General features: G+C 40.4%; 1 protein-coding gene across 2 annotated transcripts in view; it reads right to left on the bottom strand.

The window, feature by feature from the left end:
- Positions 1-15,722: 15,722 nt before the first annotated feature.
- LOC138810876 (kinesin-1 heavy chain) overlaps positions 15,723-18,425 on the bottom strand; it is a 41,513-nt gene continuing 38,810 nt past the window's right edge. For both annotated transcript variants that reach the window (XR_011367254.1, XM_069998266.1), the window contains one exon: positions 15,723-17,503. The gene's annotated coding sequence lies outside the window, so the exon portion shown is untranslated. The remainder of the gene's footprint in view (positions 17,504-18,425) is intronic.

The following is an 18,425-nucleotide window of genomic DNA, read 5'->3' on the forward strand; positions in this document are numbered from 1 at the left end:
CTGAGGGACAGCGCCCAGGCCCAGAGTTCAAGCCCCACGACCAACAAAAAAAAAAAAAAAAAAAAAAAAGCTTGTATTGGAGCTGGACACATAGATTGAGTGGTAGAGTGCTTGTCTGGTGAGAGCCAAGACCTGAATTCAAGCCCCAGTACCACCAAACCTTTTTGTAGTTGTTTTAAAGCCTGTACTGTCTTTGACAGCATCTTCACAATAAAATAAGAGTTTTGTCTTTGTTTTTGTTTTTGGTGCTGCTACCAGGGTTTTTTCTCTCTCTACTACTTTAGCTATGATTCCAGTTTGACATTGTGCTAGTTAAGTCAGCATCAGAGTCTCTCTGACTTTTCCAATTAGGCTGGCTTTGAACTGGAGCCTCAGATTTCAGCCTCCTGGGTATCTAGAATTATGGGTGTGAGCCACTGGTGGCCAGCTAATAAGAGATGTTCTTTAGTTTTTTAATTTTCCCAAGTAGCCCAGGCTGTCCTTGAACTCATATTCTTCCCCCCTCAACCTCTTTCGTGCTAGGGTTAGAGATGTGTACCACCACACCCGACTAAGAGGTATTTTGAAACTTATAATCAAACAGACTGGGTACAAACACCACAGTGATGTAACGAGGTATGCTGTCACTTTTGAAAACTGAAGAGGTGTAGAAATGTTGGTTAACTTCAATTAAAGCACTCATACCTTGCTATATTTAGAAGTTAATAGATACCCTGTAGTATTTTTAACTTTCCTATAGGATTGAGTGGACTTTCTTTAATGATTGTCTCATATTTTAGAAAGTATACTTAGAAATTAATTGTCATTCCACTCAGTCATTACATGACCCTCACACTGCTGCTGTGGCTTTGTGTAGCCCTGGAGTTCACATGTTTTCTGCTATTGACTGCTATTTTTACTGTGTCCAGACAGTGATCAGGCTCATCACAGAACCAAACTAAAGGCCTGTAAATATGCTCCAGGTTTTCTTGCAGGTGGCTGGCAACAGGGCCTTTACTTATAATTCATTAGAGTACAGTAAATACTTAGAATTCATCACTCATTACCAGTTAACTCATTTGCGTGTCTCACAATCTTTGTTATGAATCAATCCTCACTTACATACATAGAAAATTGCAGGTTTTTTTTTTTAAACATAGATTACATCTGGGGGAGGAAAAGAGAATGTTAGAAGGTAAACAATATCAACATATGTCACATCTGTGAAATCTGGCAAAAAAAAAGCAAAAAACAAACCTCCCTGAAAGCTGTGTAATAACAGAGTGGGAAACTGGAGGATGGGGAAAGTTGGGGGGGGGTAATCAATATTATTCTTTAGTCCGATTTCTTAACTTCCATGCTTGACTGGCACTCTAACATATAACAAGAGAATACAACCAATGGCAATGCTGAGTTCTTCTTAAACCATATAAATAAAATTGTTTGTTTCTTCTTTCCTTTTATTCTTATTCTTTTTTGGGCGGGGGGCAATACCAGGGTTTGAACACAGGTCTTTGTACTTGCTAGGCAGGTACTTTACAACTTGAGCTACACCTCTATCCTGGTGTTTCTCAGTTTTTTGTTTTTTGTTTTTTTCCGATCTCAGGACTTTAACTCTGCACCTGGCTGCTGTCCTTGAGCTCATCAGCTCAAGGCTAGGACTCTACTACTTGATTCACAGCACCACTTCTGGTTTTCTGGTGGTTAATTAGAGATAAAGTTCTCGCAGACTTTCTTGCTGGACTGGCTTGGAACCAGGATCCTCAGATCTCAGCCTCCTGAGTAGCTAGGATTACAGGCATGAGCCACTAGCTTCCGGCTGCTCTGATGATTTCACTTTTAGATATGGCTGTCCTGGACCATGATCCTGTTAGTTATGCTTCCTGCCATAGCTGAGGTGACAAGATATGCCAGTATACCTAGCTTCCCCCTCCCCCTAATGGGAGAAGGGCCCCTGTTCTGCGCAGGCTGGCCTTGAAGGATTGTTTCCTTGATCTGTCAAATAGGATTATAATCACGAGGAGGCCCTAGCATTGACTTATTTCTTTTCTTTTTTTCTTCTTTTGAGATAGGGACTCACTATGTAGTCCAGGCTGGCCCAAACTTGTGATTCTCCTGTTTTAGCTGCTCAAGTGGCAGGATCCCAGGTGAGCACTACCACACTAGCTAATTGTTTGCATTTTTTCCTCCCTTTTCTGAGAATGGTGTGTAGAGATGTTCAAAATAGTCCAGCATTTGATATACCATCATAAACTATCTTATAACACAGCTGTAAAAAATTTAAGCTAGCTTTGAACCATGACCCTCAGATCTCAGCCTCCTGAGTAGCTAGGATTACAGGTGTGAGCCACCAATGCCCGGCAGGAAAGTCTATGAGACTCTTGCCTCCAATTAACCACCAGAATACCAGAAGTGGTGCTGTGGCTCAAAGTGGTAGAGCGCTAGCTTTGAGCAAAAGGAGCTTTAGGATCACGGCCAGGCCCTGAGTTCAAGCCCCACAACTGATTGAAAAAAAAAAAAAAAAGCTGGCTTGAGCCTCTGGAGACAGTGGTTCACCTTTATTCTGAGGAGAGTAGGACAGCATCTGTTTATGACCAGAATGTGAAATGTTCACCAGAAGTTCATATGTCAAAGGCTGGTTCCTCACCTGTTCAGTGGAGACGAGAATAGTGTTCACCTTACAGGATTTGGGGGGGAGCAAGGGACAGTGAACATTGTGACATAACCCTGAAGTGGGGGAAGTTTTAATATGCCTGAGCAAGAAAAGAAAAGTATAAATGAATCTATAGTCAGCCCATGATTAAAAAGCAAAATAGAGGATTTAAAAAGTGAAACAGAGCCAAGTGCCAATGGCTCATGCCTGTAGTTTAGCTATCTAGGAAAGGCTGAGATTTGAGGATCACAGTTCAAAGCCAGCCCAGGCAGGAAAGTCCCTGAGACTCTTATCTCCAATTAACCACTAAAAAGCCAGAGTGGAGCTATGGCTCAAATGGTAGAATGCTAGCCTTAAGCAAAAAAGCTCAGAGTCAGCAGCCAGGTCCTGAGTTCATATCCAAGTACTTACACACACACACACACACACACACACACACACACACACACACACACACACACACACACACACACACACACACACACACACACAGAGTAAAATAGAAATACTCTGTTATATAAAATAAACAAATGATGTGAAATGACCCCAATGTATTCTTAAATGAAACAAGTTAATAAAAAGACACAATACAGTATACCCCAAGGTGAAAAGAACATATGTATGCTACACAATGAATTATACCACTTGCTTTATTCAGAGCAGACCTATACAGGGTCTACATAAGAAGTTTACATTATTCCAATCCTTACAAGAGCTAGTATTTCTTTTTTTGGGGGGGGGGTGTCCAGTCATGGTGCCTGAACTCTGGGCCTGGGCGCTGTCCCTCAGCTCTTCAGCTCAAGGCTAGCACTCTACCACTTGAGCCACAGCGCCACTTCTGGCATTTTTTTCTTTTTGCTTATGTGGTGCTGAGGAATCGAACCCAGGGCCTCAGGCATGCAAGGCAAGCGCTCTACCACTGAGCCATCTTCCCAGCCCCGAGCTAGTATTTCTTATGAGAATATCTGGGAAAGCTTGTAGCAACCCCATCTCATCTCCTGTCACTTATGAGGACGGAAATGCTTGGACCCCAGAGGCAGCAACACACAAATGGTGAGACTCTCAGCGTCTCAGACGATCTGGTGTCACATGGGTACTGTGAGTGCGCACGTAGGTCAGGCTAACTTCAGATTCTGGGCTGTCTGGGAATTCCCTAGTCCCTGCCCTTTCTCAGCCTGCTCTTTCTCCTCCTCCTATGCCGCATTATCCAGAATCTAATCCTGTAGCAGGTAACTAATGTTCTGACTAGTAAGTTATTTTTAATAATTGAACAGGGAATAAAGCAAGCTGTCCTTAAGGGAGCAGCAGCTGCAGAGCTGTTCTTTACCAGAGTAATCTAAACCTGAATGCTAAGTGACCTGCCTAGCCACAGGATGCCAGACAGTTGTTTGAAACTTGGAAACATTTCATTAAATAAAAACTCTTACAGCCAGATGCTGGTGGTTCACTCCTGCAATCCTAGCTACTCAGGAGGCTGAAATCTGAGAATCGTGGTTCAAAACCAGCCCGAGCAGGCAAGTTATGAGACTCTCAGAATAAGTTCCAAGTGGCACTGTGGCTCAAGTGGTAGAGTGCTACCTTGAGCAAAAAGCAGTTCTGGGATAGTGCCCAGGCCCTGAGTTCAAACTCCATGACCAGCACAAAAACAAAACAAAATGAACAAAAAACCTCTTAACTAGGTACCAATAGTTCATGCCTATACTTTTAGCTAGTCAGGAGATTGAGACCTAAGAATAGCAGTTCAAAGCCAGTCTAGGCAGGAAAGTCTGTGAGACTTTCATTTCAAATTTACTACCAAAAACAGAGCCTGAAGTAGAGCTGTAGCTCAAGTGGTAGAATGCTAGACTTAAGCAAAAAAGCTCAGAGACATTGCCCAGGTCCTAAGTATGGGAACTAATAAATAATCAAATAAACCCTCTTTAAGTAATTCAATTTCAAGATTTTAGATGGTCCCAGACATCCAGGTAGTTGACATGTTATGTCATTGTTATTCTTCAATCTTTGTGATTTGTTATGATTTAGGATCTAGAACATTATAAGGGAGATGTTAAATAAAAGTGGAGAAAGATCGTAAGCCTAGTCCTAACTAGGTACATATGTAGTAACTAGTAGGGCCCAATGGTCTTTGCTGTGGTTTAAGTAAGTATCCCCCAAAGGGCCATGCATTCACAAGACTGCCATCAGCCTGTAGGGCTATTCAGAAGTCATGGAGCCTGTAGGAAGAGAGGCCTGATGGGAAGAAATTGGGCCACTAGGGGGTGTGGCCTTGAAAGGGAGATTGTTACCCCTATGACCCCCTCTTCTCTGTTTCCTGTTGCCATGATATGCTATGCTCTACTCTCTACCATGATGTGCTGTTCTGTAATGAGCTGAAACCTCTATAACTGAGACCTAAAATAAATCTTTCCCCCCCCCCCCCCCGCTTTTTTTTTGTTCCAGTCCTGGGGCTTGAATTCAGGGCCTAGGCACTATCCCTAAGCTTTTTTTTTTTTTGCTAAAGGTTGGTGCTCTACCACTTAAGCCACAGCTCCACTTTCAGCTTTTTGGTAGACTTTCCTGCCTTGGGTGGCTTCAAACCACAATCCTCAAATCTCAGTCTCCTGTGTGGTTAAAATGACAGGGCTGCACCACAGCCTTTCCTCTTTTTAAGTAGATTTCTCCCAGCTATTCATTACAGTGATAGTTGACTTTGCTACTATATTTTTAGAACATGACTGCAGGCAAATAGTATTAAATGCAGCCTTGTTGTTTTGCCTTAACAATAGCAATATCTGTATATATCCATGTACATGAACTGTGGTAGCATGACATTGCTTGTTTTCAAAAGTTTCCTTTGAGTCATCTACTATTAAAATGATTACAGCCTTTGATACCAGCAAGTACTAGATATTTATCATACATCCTCAGTACCAACAACAAGAATAAAACTGTTATTTGTACAATAAAATAGATTTGAAATTCAGTATATGACAAGCAATATTTATTTTCATCATGGATGTATAGTTACAACCGTCTGTTAATTCAAGTCATTTAGATGGTTCTGCTGTCTACGTAGTACTATGCAGAGCTTTGAGGTTTCTATTTCCTATGAAAGAGAACTTGAAAATATTTATTTTTCTCATAGTGATAATTAGAGGGGATAAAAAGATCAACTACAAATTTGATTAAATCACTTAGGAGAAGATATAAATCGGACCATATGCTTACAGAGGTAAACTCAGTTATAGGGTTCTTATTTCAAGAAATTCTTCTAGGTACTTAACTAAACCTGAGTACTTAAAGCAACAAAATAACTTCTCATTAAAATAAAAGGAGAGCCAGGTGCCAGTGGCTCATGCCTGTAATCCTAACTTTTTAGGAGCCTGAGATCTGAGGATCACGGTTTGAAGCCAGCTCAGGCAGGAAAGCTCATGAAACCCTTATCTCTAATTAACTGTCAAAAAGCAAGAAATAGAGCTGTGGCTCAAAGTTGTAGAGAAGCTTTGAGCATAAAAAGTTCAGGGTTAGTGCCCAGGCCCTGAATTCAAGTCCCATGATTAAAAAAAAAAAAAAAGTAAAAGCAAGTCATTTAAGGATACAGATGGACCCTTGCAACAATGAGAAGTACAAGTTGTCATGTCGAAACCGAGCTTTACAACGTTGGGGGGGGGGGGGGAGGATTGGGTGATGGGGAGGTAGGGGGGAGGTAGGGAAGGGATGTGAAGGGTAAACAAAGGAGGAGGCTGCAATGCTTGATAAGAAATGTATGCATTATCCTGCCCATGTAATTGTAAGCCCTCTGTACTGTATGTTCACAAAAAAAAAAAAAAATTAAATAAAAAAAAAGTAACAAGCTAGTACTTTTCCACCACAGCATCTTAATTCTGAGATAAGCAGTCTTCTTCACAGGGTATTTTTTATATTTGTCAGTCATGGGGCTTGAACTTAGGGTCTGGGTACAGTCTTGTGACATATCAGTTTCTCCTCCTTACTGGCAGAGTTGGGAAGTTAGGGACCCAACCTTTCCAAGGCACTATTGTGCTGGACAGATGATGGCTCTGACCTCATAAAAGGTGGCAAATTTCTGCCACCATCTCCTAGGTAATGGTAACCAGACACACAGAATGTAGCCTTGGTGAAAGCATCTCCCCATTTTCCCCTATCTTCCCCTAGTGCCCTATCTTTTTCTTTTGGCCAGTCCTGGGGCTTGAACTCAGGGCTTGGGCATTGTCCCTTAGCTTCTTTTGCTCAAGGCTAGCACTCTACCACTTGAGCCACAATGCCACTTCTGGCTTTTTTCTGTTTATGTGGTACTGAGGAATTGAACCCAGGGCTTCAGGCATGCTAGGCAAGCACTCTACCACTAGGCCACCTTCCCAGCCTAGGTCCCCATCTTGAGAAAGGTCCCTTGTCCAATCATGCCAAAGAAAAAAGTGACCTTCTGAAGCATGGTAGATGATGATGAGATGATGTCAGTTCCCCAAGAAGCTGGTGGACAGTGGCTGAGCAAAGAGCTCTGGGAGCTACTTAAAGACATCAAAAAGGAGGAGGAGGAGGAGGAGGGGGAGGGGGAGGAGGAGGAGGAAGATGAGGAGGAGGAGGAGGAGGAGAGGAGGAAAAGGAAGGATTCAGCAAATAGGACACCCTTGCCTCAGAGGATGTAGAAGCAGTGGTGTAGAGGCAGTGAGAAAGCTAGGGAGGTCACATCCTGTAACTTGGAGGAAGATCACTGATGCTGATGGCAACCACTTCCTGAGCTGAGCTGTTGCCAGACAAGTGGCTGGACAACAAGAACTGGGTGTGATCAGGGAGTGGCCACCTCATCAGTCCAGTAGGACAGCTTGGGTGAGATACCATGAGTGCCCAAGCCTTCCTGCAGGAAATTCTGAAGATGCTGTTACATAGAGAGAACCTAAGGGATGCAAGGATCTGAAAGGAGGGAGAGGCCTGTGTGGCCTAGTTCCCTCTAGACCCTAGAATGGCTCTCTAGGCTGGCTGATCAGATAGATGGGGGATAGGGAGAGGAAGAAACAAGGAAATAACACCTTTGTACAACTACTTATAGATAACAAAAGAAAAAGAAGAAACAAGGAAATGGTGGCTGAAGGATTGGGTGCTGGACCTCATGTCTCCCATGCTCTCTAGACATATCTGTTGTCTATGATATGGCAGAGGGGACACTGCAGATCTGGACAGAGAGAAGAAGTGGGGTGAGCAGATGGTTGACAGGTGGGAAGTGGGAAAGCCCAGGACATGTGGAGTGTCCAGCACAAATTTCCATCAGTACTTAAATAACAAGTACTTCCAGAAAGTATACACGGTGCTTACTAGACAACTGTCCTAAGCTTTTTACACACATCTCACAAATAATTTGTCTATTTCTCTATACCATTGCTGGCTTATTTTCCTATCTAAGTAGAACATACCTTATTATTCTAAGTTGCATTTCTGTGGGAACTAGTGATGTTAAACTTAATAAACTTTTACCTTGAATGATTTATGTCCTTGATCCATTTCCTTCCTGGTTCTTTCCTTTTCTTTCTTCCTTTTTGTTTTTTTGTTCTTTCACGCAGGTTTTAAACTCAGGGACTCAGCTTTCGAGCTCACCACTGAGCTCTCTACAACCTAAGCCACACCATTAGCTTGGCTACTTGCTGGTTAATTGCAGTTTATAATAGAGTTAATAGAATCTCACTGACTTTTCTGCTCAGAATGGCCTTGAATCACCATCCTCCAAATCTTCACTTGTGTAGCTAGGATTATGGGCACAAATCACCAACCAGCATCTAGCTTTATCTTTCTTTTTAAAATTAATTTCCAAGAACTCCATGTTCATTACGGCTGTTGGTGACTTAATGCCATGCATGTGACAGGTGCAATAATCACTAGTCCATAATTCCAGTATCTTAAAATCTCAAAGTCTTCGATTTTATAAATTTGGTTCAAACTTATTTGATAAAGAAATATGATCTCACTGGCCCATGAAACTATTTTAGCCATGTTCTTTGTACTTATTTATTTACTTTTGACACTGTCTTGCTAGGCAAGCTGGAACTCCTATGATCAAAAGATCCTCCTGCCTAACCCTGCCAAGAACTACAAATTCAGATATGTACCCCTGTACCCAGATATTCTAAACATTTTTATATTCCACTTAATGTGAATAATCTGTATATTTTGCTGGAGAAAAATGTTTGCTTACAAAAACGAACCTAGCTCTTGTGTTTACACTAGCTATGTAAACCTTTTCTTCTTCTCTCCCTCTTTTCCCTTTTTCATTCTTTTTTCTGTTTTTGTCGGTTGTGGGGATTGAACTCTGGGCCTGAGTGCTGTCCCTGAGCTATTCAGCTCAAGGCAAGCACTCTACCACTTGAGCTACAGTGCCACTTCCAGTTTTCTGGTGGTTTATTGGAGATAGGAGTCTCACAGACTTTTCTGCCTGGGCTGGCTTTGAAAACCGTGATCCTGAGATCTCAGCCTCCTGAGTATCTAGGATTACAGGCCTGAGCCCCTAAGTGCCCAGCCTTTCTTTCCTTTTAGGTTTCAACTCAGCCTTGCACTTCCTAATCAGGTACTCTACCATTTGTTGCATGCCCCCAGTTATTTTTCAGGTACAGCCTGGCATTTATAACCAGTTCAGCCTGTACCATGATCCTCCATATACTACCTACCTAACTGGGATGACAGGTACATACCACCATGCCCAGATTTTACTGGTTGAGATAGGAATCTTACCCAGTTTTTTTACCCCAGGCTAGCTTTCAACCACAATCCTCCCAATCTGCTTCCTAAGTAGTTAGGATTTCATGGATGAGTCACTGTGTTCAGACTCAATCTGAAATAGTCTCATGTAGCCCTAGTAGGCTAGCCTGGAATTCTCAATCCCTCTGCTTCAATTTCCCAAGTGCTGGAGATTACATGTATAGGCCACCTACGTATCTCTTGCTTTGTCTAAATTCTGAAAAATTAAAAAGTTATAAAATTCTGTAAAACATGTTTCCAATGGCTTTGGACAAAGGACTACAGGTTTTTTTTACAAACATAGTTTTTGTGTTTTCTTTAGTTCAATTTGGGGAATACTGAGTTGCAATGCTTGTGGGTCTCCCAAGTACACATGACCTACATGCAATTGCACATGTGAATTAAAAGTAGATGGGCAAGATTGGCAATGGAGAAACATATTTATCAAGCAGCACTAGTTAAAACCATGAAATCAAATTACAGCTTGTATATATTATGTGAGAAAACATGTGCTTCCAGAACACCAAGGAGATCGTGTTTAAAGGATGGACAGAGCCCAAGAAGCCTGGTGTAGCTACACACACACTCCTTGGCAAGTTGAGGCAGGAGGATCATTTAAGCAGTTTGAGGCCAGCCTGGGCAGCATAGCAAGATCCCATCTCAAAAGAACAAGAACAAACCAAAACAAAAACCCCACAGGGCTTTAGTGCCTCACACCTATAATCCTAGCTGGGAAGCTAGGATCTGAGGATCAAGAAGCCAAACTCGACAGAAAAGTCCACGAGGCTCTTATCTCCAGTTAACCAGCAAAAAGCCAGAAGTTAAGATGTGGCTCAAGTGACAGAATGACAAGCCTTGAGGAAAACACACACACACACACACACACACACACACACACACACACACACACACACACACACACACACACACACACACACACACACACACACACACACACACACACACACACACACACACACACACACACACACGGCTGAGAAATGTTTGGGGGGTACTGAGTCTATGTTAAGTGATCTGTACCCCAGCAATTTTTTTTTTTTTGGTCAGTCAGGGGGCTTGAATTCTGGGCTGGGCACTGTCCCTGAGCTCATCAGCTCAAGGCTAGCATTCTATCATTTGAGCCACAGTGCCACTTCCAGTTTTCTGGTGGTTAATTGGAGATAAGAGTCTCAGAGACTTTCCTGCCTAAGCTGGCTTTGAACCACAATCCTCAGATCTCAGCCTCCTGAGTAGCTAGGATTACAGGTGTGAGCCACAGGCGTCCAGCCCCAGCGTTTCTTAATAACCATTCATCTTGTCACCAGCCCTGCTGAAAGGGAGCTAAGGCCTCCTCTTCTGTAGGAATTTTGTTGGAGGCTCTGGGGCTTCCCAAATTCATCAGATAGAGCTCTGTGGGCCACACAGTGGTCAGGCACCTGAATGAACTAGCTACTACCATACTTTCACAGATACTGGGTCACAAGGAGGCCAGAAAGAGGTTTCAATTTCTTCCTGTTTATATCCTAGAACCCTTGCCAGGACTAGTCAGGAAACATCTGTCAGTATTAGGACCTTTCAAAATGAGAGCCAACAGATTCCAGTGCTGCTGTAACCTATGGCCACAAAACGTTTGCATTTTGTCTTCAGTCTGACAGAAGAAAAATCCTTTTGTCATTTTCAGTTGAATGTTCTCAGGCTGAAAATGTGGGCCTTTGTTCATTTTAATTCGCCTACATCTGCATCAAACAAAAGTTCATTTTCAGAACCCTGTGCAGGAGGCCTGTGCACAATTGCAGCTATTGTATAGAAAAGCTATGTGCCTAACTTTAATTCTGAGAGAAAAGAATATATTCAAGTTGGGAGGGGTTAGATTTTGTTACATTACCTTTTTTCTTTTCTTTGCTGGTCCTGGGGCTTGAACTCAGGGCCTGGGTGCTATCCCTGAGCCTCTTTGTGCAAGGTTAGTGCTTGAGCCACAGCATCATTTCTGGCTTTTTCTGAGCTTATTGGAAGGAAGAGTCTCACAGACTTTCCTGTGCAGGCTGGCTTTGAACTGCAATCCTCAGAATAGTTAGGATTACAGGCATGAGCCACCAGTGCCCAGCTTACACTACCTTTTTCATTTCAAACAAATGGGTCTTAATTAAGTCAGTGAAACAATCAATTTCCTAGGTATTTTATTTATTTTGCCATATTGAGGCTTGAACTCAGAGTCTGGATGCTGTCTCTTAGCTTTTTCACTCAAAGCCAGTTGAGCTACAGCTCTACTTCCAGCTTTTTGTTAGTTAACTAGAAATAAGAGTCTCACTGACTTTTCTGATCCTTCCTCCCCCCAAAAAGAAGAAAGTCTGGATCTCCAGGAAAGACACTGACACATAGTTCCTAAGTCAGACAGAATTCTACTAGTCTTGCTGCAAAAAAAAAGAAAAAAAAATGATGGTAACTTACTCTGGTTAACTGGACACTGAAGGGAAATATCCAAATATACATATACATGTATAACTATAATATGTGCATACACACACATATACAAGTCTTAAAAGATCAGACTGAACCCAGGGCCTTGCATGTGCAAAGTAAGTGTGTTACCACTGAGCTCTACTGGAGCAGCTAAGATAACATGGAGGACTGCTGGACACCGGGTCTAAGTTGATACTGATACCTAGATCATCATCATGAGGGAACACTGAGGGCAAAGAGTGAGGGCTATAGGTAATGTATTTGTACTCATGCTAAGACTGCACATGTTCTGTGGATCCATATGGGGTCTGTACCTAGAACTGGCTTATTTACGAACTGTCATGACTGTATAGTGACCAACCAAGCTTCTGGCAGTGCTTCTCACTTACATGAGATCAATCAGAAAACAAGGACTAGAAGCAGGTCCCAATCACATGTAGCAAACACATTAACTTTGTTCAAGGGCTGTATTAACTCTCCTGGCTCCTGTAATATTGCTGATGAGATCTGAGCAATCCCACAGAAAGGAGGATGAACCAGAAGAGGTTCTCACACTGAAGCCTTGTGTGATACAGGTATCTCGAGTGTGAGAGATAACCTTGGAGAAATCTGGGAGGCTGCTTTATCTAGTACTAAAGAATGCCAAGATTTCCTCTTCAAAACAAGGCACAAATGATTATATATATATATATATATATATATATATATATATATATATATAGGACTCTGGGTTCAGGCACTTGCTAAGGAATATAAAATGCTGATTTTGAGGGATCCAGTCTAGGAGAAGGCCGTGTGGCAAATACAGGCTGATGTCCAAGTAGCTGTCACATTGGGGGCCATCACCAAAAAACCCAGATGTGAAGTTTCAGCTATTAAGGGTGGGAAATACATTCCACTTCCACTACCTCAAATAAAGATGATGACAATTACCCATGGCAAAATCATATGCAAGCCCCTCAAAGCCTGGAGCAAGGTCATGAGATAATGCGGTGAATTATAATCATGCCTTGGATCCACAACAGGTATGTCAGGCCTAGAAGAGATGGAGCACTGAGCACAGAACACAAAGTGCCCACCCACTTGGAAACTGCCATCAAGAGTGGTTTTGTCAAACCCACAATGTCATCAGGACAATGGCATATCCAGGACTGAGCTGGAGCAGAACTAGAGGAATATGCACGCCTCAAGAGCAGGTCACTTGATCCTGGCATCCACCATGACTGCATCAGCAACTCCCTCTCACCTCTAGCCTCACAAGTGTGACTATGTGGGCCATCACATAATGAATTGACTTTCAGCTTCCAGTCCAACAGATAAGATTAGATTCCTCAGAGAAGTGAGCCATAGAGCAGATTTTTGCCTCCCAAATTAAACGGGTGAATATGCAAAATGCTTACTGGAGCCGAAGAATAGATGTTTTGGAAAGGCCTGGGGCTCACTCACTGTTAGAAATGGGACCCAGATCTCTTTGTTTAAGTCCAGCTTTTAACAAAAGATCAAAGTAATATAACTTTACTAGAACAGAGACAGAATATTTATCGGAAAATTGGAAAATTCTAGAATTACCAGACCAGGAATTAAAAAACCAGTGAGGGTCTCTTGCCCTTCAAGAGCACCACACTCTAAATTATTAGAGTGAGTCTCTTTCTGCTTGTCTGTTTGCCTGTTTGCTTATTTACTCAATAAAACTCCTCCAAATTTTCTTACCAATAAATTTACAGATGCGTGCTGTAATATAAGCAAAGATGGAAATTTATAAGGAATCCAAAGGAAATGCTTTTAAGCTTCCGAATAGGACTCCATTTACTGAGGAAATAGAGCAAAAATTGACAAGTGGGATTGCATCAAATGAAAAAGCACAGCAAAGGAAACAATGACTGGAATCAAGAGACAACCTACAGAATGAGAGAAAATCCTTGCCAACTATTCATTGGAAAAAAGGATGACTACCCAGAACATACAAAGAACTTGAAGTTTTAAACACTGTAAGAACAAAACTCCACTGAACAGGCAAATGAATAGACTGTTCTCAAAATAAGTACTACAAATGGCCAATAAAGAAAATTCAATATCCTTAGCCATGAAGTACAAATCAAAATGGCATTGAGATTCCATCTCACCTGTCAGATGATCATCATAAAAAAAAAAAAGATGATAAATACTGGTAAGGATGTGAGAGAAAGCCTTTTTACTATTGGTGGGAATGGAAACTAGTCCAACTACTAAAAGTTGAACTACCATTAAGATCCTCCAATATTCAACTCTTGGGCAAAGGAATGGAAATCATCACAATAGATAACTTGCACACAAATGTTTACTGGGGCATGGGATTGCCAATAACCAAGTTAGAGAATCAGCCTAGGTATCAGTGTGAGCCATGAAAAGCCATGGCTGGTCCAGTAGCCAGAGTTCCTATTTACTGCCCTCTTCAAACAAAACCAATAGCTGGATCTCAGATAGATCTGAAACGAATTTACAAAACATACAGAGAACTATGTTAAATGGTATCAAAGAGGCCCAATTGTCCGAATCTGGGAATACTTTGTAATGTTCCCTGTTTTCTTCATGAATCAATTACAAAGCAAAAAAACAGAAAGGGAATGGGGTTGTCTGCAGCAAACAATTTAACTGGACTATGATGCAAATTACTTACAAGAACAAAAATTTGTTAGGTTTTGTTGTGTTTCTCATTTTTTGTCGGTTGGGGGGCTTGAACTCTGGGCCTGGGTACTGTCCCTTAATTTTTCAGCTTAAGGCAAAGCGCTCTACCACTTGAGCCACAGCGCCACTTCTGGTTTTCTGCTGGGGCTGGCTTTTGAACCGCAATCCTCAGATCTCAGCCTCCCCAGTAGCTAGGATTACAGGTGTGAGCCACCAGCACCAGGACTGTCTGATTTTTAAGACAGGATCTTTCTATGTAGCCCAGGCTGGTCTTAAAATCCTTTATCATCCTGCTTCAGCCTCAATGATTGCAATTACATTAGTGAATCACCATGCCCAACATTTGTTGTATGTCTTAGTGAGTTTTTATCTTTTAGAAACACATGAAAATATTTATGAAAAAAGCATGTCTAGATTGCTTTAAATTAGTATGGATGGAGTAGGGGTTAAGCTTATGGGTGAAAAAGATTAGCTATGAGTTGGTAACTGTTGAACTTGATTGATACTTGGAGCTTGGTTATTTATTCTGTGAGGTCAGGCCATTCAGCCATGTAAAATCAACCTAGTACTTCAAGTAAGTTTCAAGAAAGTAATTACATTTCAAAACATTTTTTCTTTATTTAAACACGAAACACATTTATAGCATGCAGGTTAACTTAAAATTATGGCGTCTTCCCCAACCAATACCTTTGAATGTATCTTCAAGCACTGAAAATAAACCTAACATATTCCACAGGTAGACTCAGACTCTCTCCTTTCACCTCATGTCAGATTTGAGTTACACACAAATTGAGTTATGCACAGTAGTTAGTTTCCTTAAATTAAGTAAATAATTTAATTGATCATCATGAATAAATACTACTTTTATTTCACTGAGTTTCTCTTCTGAACCATTTACCAATACCATTCAGAGAATTGTTAATATATCCAGTCCAAAATTTAAGAAATTAAAAAGACACTGCAAATGGAAACAGTGTCAATATTCTAGATGACCACAAATTTCTATTTATAAGATTAAATGTTTAATGACCTACCAAAGCAAAGAAAACCCACTAAAAACAAATTTATGAGATTCTTGGTATACATCATAAAAGTTTGAAATGATAAAAAGAACCATTAACATATTAAAAAAACACTAACATTGTGTATTCTGAACCACATGCTAGTTACAATTCATTGTCTGTAACACAGCACCAATACCCATGATACATCTGAAAAGAATGAAACTACCATATTCAGATAAGAGAAAAAAAAACCTGTTTCCTTTATGAATATTGTCATAATGAGGCTGTAGCACTTTCTGTTAACTATATTACCTATACCTTGCTGCACCTATACCTACTTTCACCTTAATTTTTGGAGTGTTTGTTTTGATCAATCATAAGAGCAACATAATCATTTGAAAGGCTTCAGACTACAACAGCAAGTAACTTTCACTGTTAAAAAAATAAATAAATTTATCTTTCAAATCAAAATTATTATAAAAGTGAAAATTACAGTTAAGGAAATAGAAAAATAAGCCAATTATGATCTGAGTCTTCTGACTATGTCTCCAAATTTAATAATACAAATATCTGTGTATAAAACTTTTTCAAAAAGTTAATTCTGCCAGCCAGATCCTAACACAGAACTTCCCAAGTTTTTCTACTGACATTTAAAAAACCCATTTTCTGTGAATTCCTGCTAACATGGTTGCAGTTACTCCAGCACTAATAAAGCAATTATTAAAATCTCTTTCCCTATTACTTTTATAGTTCCCTAAAACAAATGGTTGACTTAGTTTAAACATCTGAAAGCAAAGTGGCAAAAACTGGTACACATTTTGTACTGATTACAAAATTATACACTATGGCCAACAGAGTTTATTTGAGGATTATCAGTGACTTGCAAACAACTCACTATTTCCAGACTAACCAAGGATTAAATTATAGTGTATGACTTAGTGTAGCAGGCTAAAAACACCTCAGGGATTTCAGATCAAAATTACCTGTGTTATTTTGAACTTTATGATATATCTGACCAGTTTCTTCACATTTTCCCTCAATTTTCATAGGCCATAAAATTTAGATCAGCTGGTAGTTACCTAACAATATAAAATTATGTTTAATTCTATAATATCTTAAATTCACTATATTAAGATGACAAATTATCTGTCCAAGTCTTACAGTAGCTAGCAGTCTCACCAGAATGAAGCAGGGTATTTTCATTCCACCAAGCTAAGTACAGAATTAGGAAGAGACATACAATTCCTTTTCCAAACTCTCTTAAATTGAGATTTGCTTTTGATATGTAAAATATTCCATTCCAAATAACTCAGCAACATGCATCTCCTGAGATAACAATGGAGTTGCTGTGCTCAGTCTAAATGCCCAGTTAAGGCAATGTTAAGGTTTCAGTGCTCAAACAGCAGTTTTCAGAAGCAAATTTCAGAGACAATACAAGGAATTCCAACCCTGATTTCATTCCAAGGGATTTTAAAATACAGTACTGACCTGATATATTTTGTGGGCATGTAGTGTTGCAAGTGGTAAAATTTAAGACATTTATCTAAATGTTTCATTTTCCCTAAGAAAAAAGAAAAAAAAAGAAAGAAAATAGGAAGACATTTTAATAGGAAAAGAAAAACAAGAAGCATTAGCAGCTAGTTTAAGCTAGTAGTGGCTAATTTAAACTGAGATTAAAAATAAAAAGCAAATACAAAAAGCATAGCCCTAAAAGGTAACGTAAGCTTGGCACAGTAAAGACTAAATTTAAGACACAAAAGACAAACTGTGTAATAAATAGGGCCACAGTTGTAAACTGTCATTTTTTTCCCCCTCCTAAGATGCCAAAATTGCACTCTAGTTGTGTTGGGAAGCAGCAGAGTTTACAGGAAGAGTGGGTAGGAAACAGCTGTACAGGCCAGGTATAATTTATACATTTTTAAAAAAAAATTATAATTCTACAATCCCACAGGGGAAGAGGCTACAGTCATTGAATGGCTGCTTGATACTAGGTCCTCTTCATACTTCAGTTACTTTTCAACATCTGAAAACAAGAAAGCACAAACTGTTTTCAGTTTTACAACTCATCATAAAGAATGAAACAAGGAAATTAAATATGTCAATAACTTATAAATGCTTCAGATGATTCCTTTGATCACTTTCCAATAAACAGCAATATTAAATGATTTGATTTATCCTTTTTTTTGCTGCATAAACATTACTACTCATGAGTGGAACAATCTTTCAAAGATAAAACCAGATGCTGGTGGCTCATGCCTATAATCCCAGCTACTCAAGAGGCTGAGATCTGAGGACTGGAAGTAGTCTGTGGCTCAAAGAGGTAAAGCCTTAAGCAAAAGAGCTCAGGGACAGCACCCGCGACGCTGAGTTCAAGCCACAATGGACCAAAAGAAAAAAAAAAGAACCCCTTCATGTGTCTTTTTCTTTCCTAATGAAAGTTTTTGGTAAGCAGATGCATGATTTTTTTTTTTTTTGGTCGGTCCTGGGGCCTGAACTCTGGGCCTGGAGGCTGTCCCTCAGCTCTTCAGCTCAAAACTAGCATTCTACCACTTGAGCCACAGCACCACTTCTGGCCTTTTCTGCTTATGTGGTGCTGAGGAATCGAACCCAGAGCCTCATGCATACAAGGCAAGCACTCTACCACTGAGCCACCTTCCCAGCCAAATTCTATTTGTTTTAAAAATAATGGCATATTTTCTTTAGCCAATAGACAGTAATTAGTGACATCCTTAAATCACTAACTACAAACTACAAACTAGCTGTCACATACATGGTAGCTGTAAAAAAAAAAAAAAAGGGTAAGATGGGAGTTCTGTACAGTGGGGAGATAATAAACAAGGGAAGTATCTATGTTGGAAAAGTGTCAGTGAACAGTGAAATAAACAATTACAGCATTTGTTACCTGGAGCTATCCTTACATTAAAATGCCTGTTTATACTTGTATT

Source organism: Dipodomys merriami, unplaced genomic scaffold, assembly GCF_024711535.1.
Source record: "Dipodomys merriami isolate MVZ:Mamm:240054 unplaced genomic scaffold, mDipMer1.0.p SCAF_51, whole genome shotgun sequence".
Classification (NCBI taxonomy): Eukaryota; Metazoa; Chordata; class Mammalia; order Rodentia; family Heteromyidae; genus Dipodomys; species Dipodomys merriami.